A 7,086-nucleotide genomic window follows, 5' to 3' on the forward strand; every position below is an offset into this window, starting at 1 on the left:
GCAACATCCGAGTACCACCAGTCACCTAGCAAGGTGTCAAAAACCTGATGATAAAAAAAAAGGAAAAAAGTGATGAAGTACAGGTAGTCCTCGACTTACAACAGTTCACTTAATGACTGTTCGAAGTTACAGTGACACTGAAAAAAGAGCCTGCCGAGCAAGACACCTGCCTGCCCGCCCAGCCGCGCTCTTCCTCCTGTTCGAGGTTTTCATTGTTGTGAGCATTTCTGTTGAGGATTGGCAGTGGGGGTGGGGTGGGAGGGTGTTTGGTTTTTATTCCCCCCATCTGCTAGGTGGTTGCAGCAGGTTTTAGGCACTTCACATGACCCTGGACACTGTGACCGTCATAAATATGAATCAGTTGCCAAGCATCTGAATGTAAATCACAAGACCCTGGAGATGCTGCAACATTCCAGCTGATCGGTGCTTCTTCTGGGCTCAGCAGAAGCACTAGGATCAGGGCCGAGCTCCAGGTGGAGCCTGGCGCTGATCCTGGCGCTGATCCTGCCATCCTGACAGTCGTAAGAGGGATATTTCAAGTATGAGTTCACAGGATAATACTGTCAGTCCAGCTATCTTCTTTGATTGGTAATGTGGAAGACAGTTGTTGAAGCATCCAAAACAGACTTTGGCCCATAGAACTCCAGTTCCATTGAAGAGATAACAGGAGTTTAATTTACAGTCATTTTCCCAAGGGCCAGTAAACATTTCTATTGCGGTCAGAATAGTAAGAACAGAATACTGCTCTGGTGATTCTTTTCTGTCACAAAGCTTTAAACAGAGATATAACCAATTGAGATGAGTAAACTGAGGTAGGCTTTGAAGGGTAGGTTTCTGCCCTGGCATTTTCTACCATTTTTATTTTTAAAGGTTCAGCGAAACTAAAAGATTACCCTCAGTAACCACCAAAAGGAATTCACTGGGGAAAAAATGCATTATTTTCCCCATCAGTTTTTCCAAAGGAAGGGCAAGTGCTTGTTTGCCAGCTTTAGCATTCATCCACAGAGGTGGTCTCAAGTTTTTTTCAGGCCTCTGGACCATTAAAAGTATTATTCTCACCTTTCCACTTAACTGCTAGACTTCTGTCTTCTGGTTAATATGGCTGATTTGGGAGTGACACTGGCAGAGTGGAAGAGATGTAACCAGCGGTGGTGGCAGCACTTCCTTCAAACGCTGCCTTATTCCTTCTGTGCCATGCTACTGTTCTACTGGGGCACCAAACTTGAGCTACCAATCTGGACTGACAAAGCTGAGTGACCATTTAACATGTCATCACATTCTTTACTTATGTGTCCCAAAGTACTTTAGCTATATTTATACTGCTGTCAGCAGGTTTCATCTTCAGTGATTATCGCTAATTTTTTTTTTTTATCTCTTCTCTTCTTCCTCTGTTCTCCCCAGCACAAGCCCTGGCTGCTGTGAATGCTGTGAAGTTCCATGGAGCCACATTTTAACACATGAATTTGTCCTCTCAACTCTACTGCTTAATAATGTACATAACCATTCCTATGGTTTGCCTACTATCTCCTGCGGTTGAGCTGCAGAAACATTCAGGAAGGAAAATTGCCTCTGAAGAAAACAAGTGTGCTTTGTCTTTGCTCTGGTTCTCCTCCCACTGCTGCCAAAGCTTGTACCAAAACCTCTCAGATGCCTGATCTATAAAAGCAATTAAAGAAGCAGCATCCAGGAGAAGTTCCATTCTGCGAGATAGCTTCTTCCTCCCTGCAGGAGGTGTCAAGACAAAGGACGGGTGGCTAAAGATCAGCAGAAGCATCAAATAATTTGAACTGAAAAATGAAAGCTGGTGATAGCAGGGGAATGTACAATTTCCTATCCTTAGGTAGCCATTTCCTAAATTTCTAACCTCCTTCATTACTTGTTTTTATTTTACTTTTTTTTTTTACTTTGAGGGAGGAGAAGTATATAAAGAATTGATTGTCATGGCAGCCAGAGACTTTATAACCACTTTATTGAATTGAATGACATATTTTTCCTCCTCACACTTTGTTCCCATCTGCCAATCTGATTGGCTGTAGAAACTTTAATCTATGGAATTAAGCAACCCATGCATGGTCATGCTGCTTATACTTATATCTACCCACTCACAAGAAGAGAAAGAAGGAAGCATCACTGAACCTTGTGGATATGGCAGATAAAGAAAACAGAAGGCTGTCAGTGTGGAGGGGGAAAAAACAGAAGCAGCTTTGAAATCTGCTAATTCTTAGGAATCTTGTAATGGCTGTGATATGCTGAAGAGTTCCCTCCCCTTCACTTTTCCTAAGTTTATGAGAAAGATGGAATAGGAAGTATGTGCAATGTACGTGGACATGTAATAGAAGTGCGGATGAAAGATACAAAGGGGAAGGATGGCCATAAAAGAGTTCAGTTTGATGGGATAAACCACTTTGTGTGTTGTAAGTTTACTGTGACTCAGAAGTGGGACTGGCAGGTGACATATTTATTCTCATATCAGAACCAATTCAAAATAGTGCCACTCAACTCTTGGTTCTCTAGGATATATGTTGGAGCCAGAAAGAAAGTATATGCTATGAAGATTTCGGCATAAAGAAACTAATGAAATAGTAAGTCTGCAAGAGAAATGGAAATGTGTTTGAACTTAACTAAAGCAAGCTATGAGCTGATTCCATAGTATGTATAAATCAATTCTCTCCTATGTATCATTGGAAGGAGAAAGTGAGGCTTTTTCAATTTCTGCCATTTGTAGCATTTCTCTCAACTTTAGAATAATAGAGCAACATTTACTTTGAAGTAGAATTCTCTCACTATCTCACACAGAGTGCATTTCATTCATCTCTGTCCAAGCTAGAGCTATAATAACAATGGCTTATGATCATGAACTTTCAGAGGAACTAAGCTCCTATGTCAAGAGAGCAAGACCTTTGCTGTATTTTCTTCTATCAGCATCTGAAAGTTGGCAGCTTTCCCAAATGAGTCCTAAGTTTTTTCTAAACAAGTTGTGAAAATAATTCAGAAGGACAGGACAGGGGAGAGTTACTGTACAAAAAAGGACTTAGGAAATTTACTCTTGTGAAGTACAGTAAGTACCAAGTTGTCCTAACTTATATTAAGCTAGATCAAAGATCTAATTTGGACCTTTTCCACACTGCAGTTGTACACTCAAAGATTTATACATGGTAAATCCTGAACTGAATACCACTTAAAGCTAAGGTGATCTTACCTGTTTAGAAATACAGTAATCAGACTTTGCATTAAACCTTGTAACACTTCATAATCAGAATCCCTTACTGTTGAACTTGGGAACGGACAGGACCTGTCACCCAACGTAGTGCTTTTGAAAACAATCTGTCTTATTAATAGATGAATCAAAATATAATTGGATGATCACGTGGCTCATAAATTTATTTCAAAGGCTATCAATTGATCATGCCCAATATAAAGCCAACTAGAGTCGATTTTATGGAAGCAAATAAAATTGTTCTAGATCAGAATACAAAAAAATCAGCTAGCTTCTTTATAACCCAGACCTAGATATTCAATGAGTTCACTGCCATGTTTTCAAAAATTCTGCATTTCTTCCCCATCCCCCAATATTTTGCTTCTTCGCAAGTACAGATAGTCCTCGACTTATGGCCACAATTGAACCCAAAATTTATGTTGCTACATTTGTTAAGTGAGTTTTGCCCCATTCTACAACCTTTCTTGCCACAGTTGCTAAGTAAATCACTTCAGTTGTTAAATTAGTAACTTGGTTGTTAAGTAAAACTGGCTTCCCCATTGACTTTGCTTGTCAGAAGGTCACAAAAGGGGATCACATGATCCTGGGACATTGCAACTGTCATAAATATGAGTCAGTTGCCAATTGTCTGTATTTTGACCCCAGGCCATGGGGATGCTGCAGTGGTCGTTAAGTGTGAAAAATGGTCATAAGTTACTTTTTTCAGTGACGTTGTAAAAGGAGAAGGAAACACAATAAAAAAATATCACACAGCAGTAGAAAATGGCTGTACTACAGTACCTACAAATAGATCCCATGAGTACAGCTAGTCGTTGACTTATGACCACAATTGATCCCCAAATTTCTGTTGCTAAATGAGACATTTGTTGAGTGAGTTTTGCCCCATCTTACGACCTTTCTTGCCAAAGTTGTTGCAGTTCTTAAGTTAGCAATATGGTTGTTAAGTGAATCTGATTTCCCCATTGACTTTGTTTGTCAGAAGATTGCAAAAGAGGTTCACATGACCTTGGGATACTGCAACCATCATAAATATGAGTCAGTTGTCAAGTGTCTGAATTTGGATCACGTGACCCATGGGGCTGCTGCAATTCTTTACCATGATGCATGAAAAACTAGTTTGGATCCCAGCTGAAACAGAAAACGCTCGCTTTGAACAGCACTGTTCCTTATGTTCAAACGTCTTCAAATAGTCTTGAAAACTCTCACAATTTTCCCAGGCTATCAAGAAGTCTAATTCTTTCATGACTTTTTAGGGATAACTTTAATATCCAAGTACCTACTTTAATCAATAGATGACATACATTATCAATGCACATAAGTCTTTCAAATTCAAGTTTAAATAGGTATGAAATGTGATTTGCCTTGATTTTTTTTGTATAACAAAATGAATTAATACTCTAATTTAAAGAGCAGAAGGTTTGCAGGAAGCATCTCCATAGCATACAACTTTTTGCAACAGAGAAGTGATGCCAGGGAGAAATCATTTAGGAAGAGTGAACTAGAATGGAGAGAATTCAGTACTTATTATATGCACCTTACCCTGTACCCTTTTCCCAACATATATATATGATTTGGGCAACTCCCACGTTTCAAAAGTTAGAGCTGTCCTCTTCAACTTCCCTGGAAAAGACAATGGCAAACCTGTTGTCAAGAAGGCTGCAGGTGTGCATAGTCACCAGAATTTAAACTTAGGGATATCAAGTCTAGTTTGATCCCAAGAGAATAGAGTTCTATTTACAAAATGAAAAGAGCTAACTGCAGTATTACCAAATGATTCTTGGTCACCCCTGTTTGTGATAAGGATATGGTAGTTCTAAGGTAATAGTGCATTGGTGGAATTTGGCTGGCTCAGCAAAGTCTCTTAGCATCTGTTTTGATGACTTGCTGATCCATTCTAGTCCATGTATGTTAGACTGAAAAACATGGAGAGACCAGGCATATCAGTCCATTAGGAGGAATATTTCTCAGGTCCACACATAGTAAAAGACTTAAGCTTCAAATTTTACCTATGCTTTTGGGGAGTAAATTCCATTGAAATAAGTATGGCTTATTTCTATTAGGCTTTAATCCTTAATGTATTTATAGTAAGGCTTTCTATCCACATGAAATGAATGTTCAGAAAATAGAAAGTTAACTGCACAGTATCTCTGGAAGAGTTCTGATATTGTTGTTTTTAAGAATTTGTCTAAGAATCTATCTCCATGTGTATTAAAAGGAATTAATAACTCAGCACCCAGAATCATCCTTCTGATCTAAAAGCTTAAGTGATAAATGTTCCCATCTCTTGCTATGTGGAATCTAGCTTTATCGGGTCCTCTATCCTGCTGCTTGCTGCAAAAGAAGCACTGCCTTGGCATGTCTAAGAGTTCAGCTTCATCCATATTTACAAGTGAAACTTTCTATCTCCCTGTCCAACAAAGATGCTGTCTCCTTTTTATTATTTAAATGAACCTGTTGGCAATACGTAAATCAGAATCAGAGTTTTAGACCCTTCTCCTTTAGCAATACTGTTGACATTCCACATTGATGAAGATGATGATGAGAGTATTTCATTCTGCTCTTGCAGTAGCTTCTGTTAGCTCATAAAAATGTTATCCCTTCATGATCCTCTACATGCCTTAATATGTGTTTTTAAAAATTATACCGTGATATATGTGTGTGTACATTTATATATATTTTATATATATATATAATATATGGGTTTTCTTCTTCTTCTCCCTATACTAATTTCTTTTGGGCCTACTTTCTCTGTGTACAGGGCTGCTGAAGCCTGTTTTGCCACTGAGTTTCTGAAATGCAGACACTGGGTGGTGTATCAAAATAATTAAAGAAAGAAATTTTAAAAGGCATATTTAAATAAATATATATTTTTCTGCTTTTTATTAAAAGCAAATTTATTTAAAAATGAATGAAAGCTGTCTGTAAGGGAGTGGTGCATTTATTTCCTTGTTATTAGGTAAGCTCATGTTTTCTACACCAGGGCCTAAGCCTCAGTTGATGCAACTTGGCAATAGTTTATATGGAACTAGCAAAGCTGAGTTAACTTAACCCTGGTGAAGTTCTGGCTTGAAAGATATGTTGTCAGATGAATTATAGAACTGTAGCATATCAGGGACCGCAAAGATTGTCTCGCTGGCATACAGCTATCCCACTGGGATCATTTGCAATAGAGGTGGCTTTGAAATGTTGATGCCACTTATTTTTTACCTCCCTTTTGTTCAGATTTGTTCATTTTGGTGTCGCTAGCAGAGAGAAATCCCTGCAAGACAATTGTTTTATTTTCCTCTCTTCAATCACAATTGCTCTCTAAGCTGCTGTATTTACCTCCGCATGTCCAATCTAGTGGGAGAAAGGTACATTTTTCAGTCGGTACATTTTTCCTAGCTGTGATTGACCCATTCCAAATGCTAGTAGCTTAATAGAGAGATGAAGTAAGAGCTGAGGAAAGGTCTTAGTTAGCCTATGTGAAGGATTATCTATTTAGATTTGTCCCTCTCTTAATTTAGAGAGTGGCTCCTTATTCTACCTCTTTTGAAGATTCGGAGGTAGTGGTCCTACTTGTGCAGCTGCTTGATATACATGGCAACCATCTCGAAAGAAAATCATTCCACCAATATTTTAGGGCAGGGGTCCCCAGCCTGTGGCCCATGGCCCACTACCGGTCCAGGGCCTATTCACAACCGGGCCAAGTGAGTGGCTGGCTGGTGTTCACATGTGTTTGCGCGTGCACAGCCCCACTTACATCAGCATCGTGGGCGCTTGGGGCCCCATTTGTGCGAGCGCTCAGAGCATCACTCGCATGAGTGTCACGGGTGCTCTCGACCCCACTCGCACAAGCAATGGGTGCTCATGCACTCTCCTGCCCCTCC

This window comes from Protobothrops mucrosquamatus, unplaced genomic scaffold (genome assembly GCF_001527695.2).
Source record: "Protobothrops mucrosquamatus isolate PMUCROS unplaced genomic scaffold, P.Mucros_1.0 scaffold_310, whole genome shotgun sequence".
Lineage (NCBI taxonomy): Eukaryota > Metazoa > Chordata > Lepidosauria > Squamata > Viperidae > Protobothrops > Protobothrops mucrosquamatus.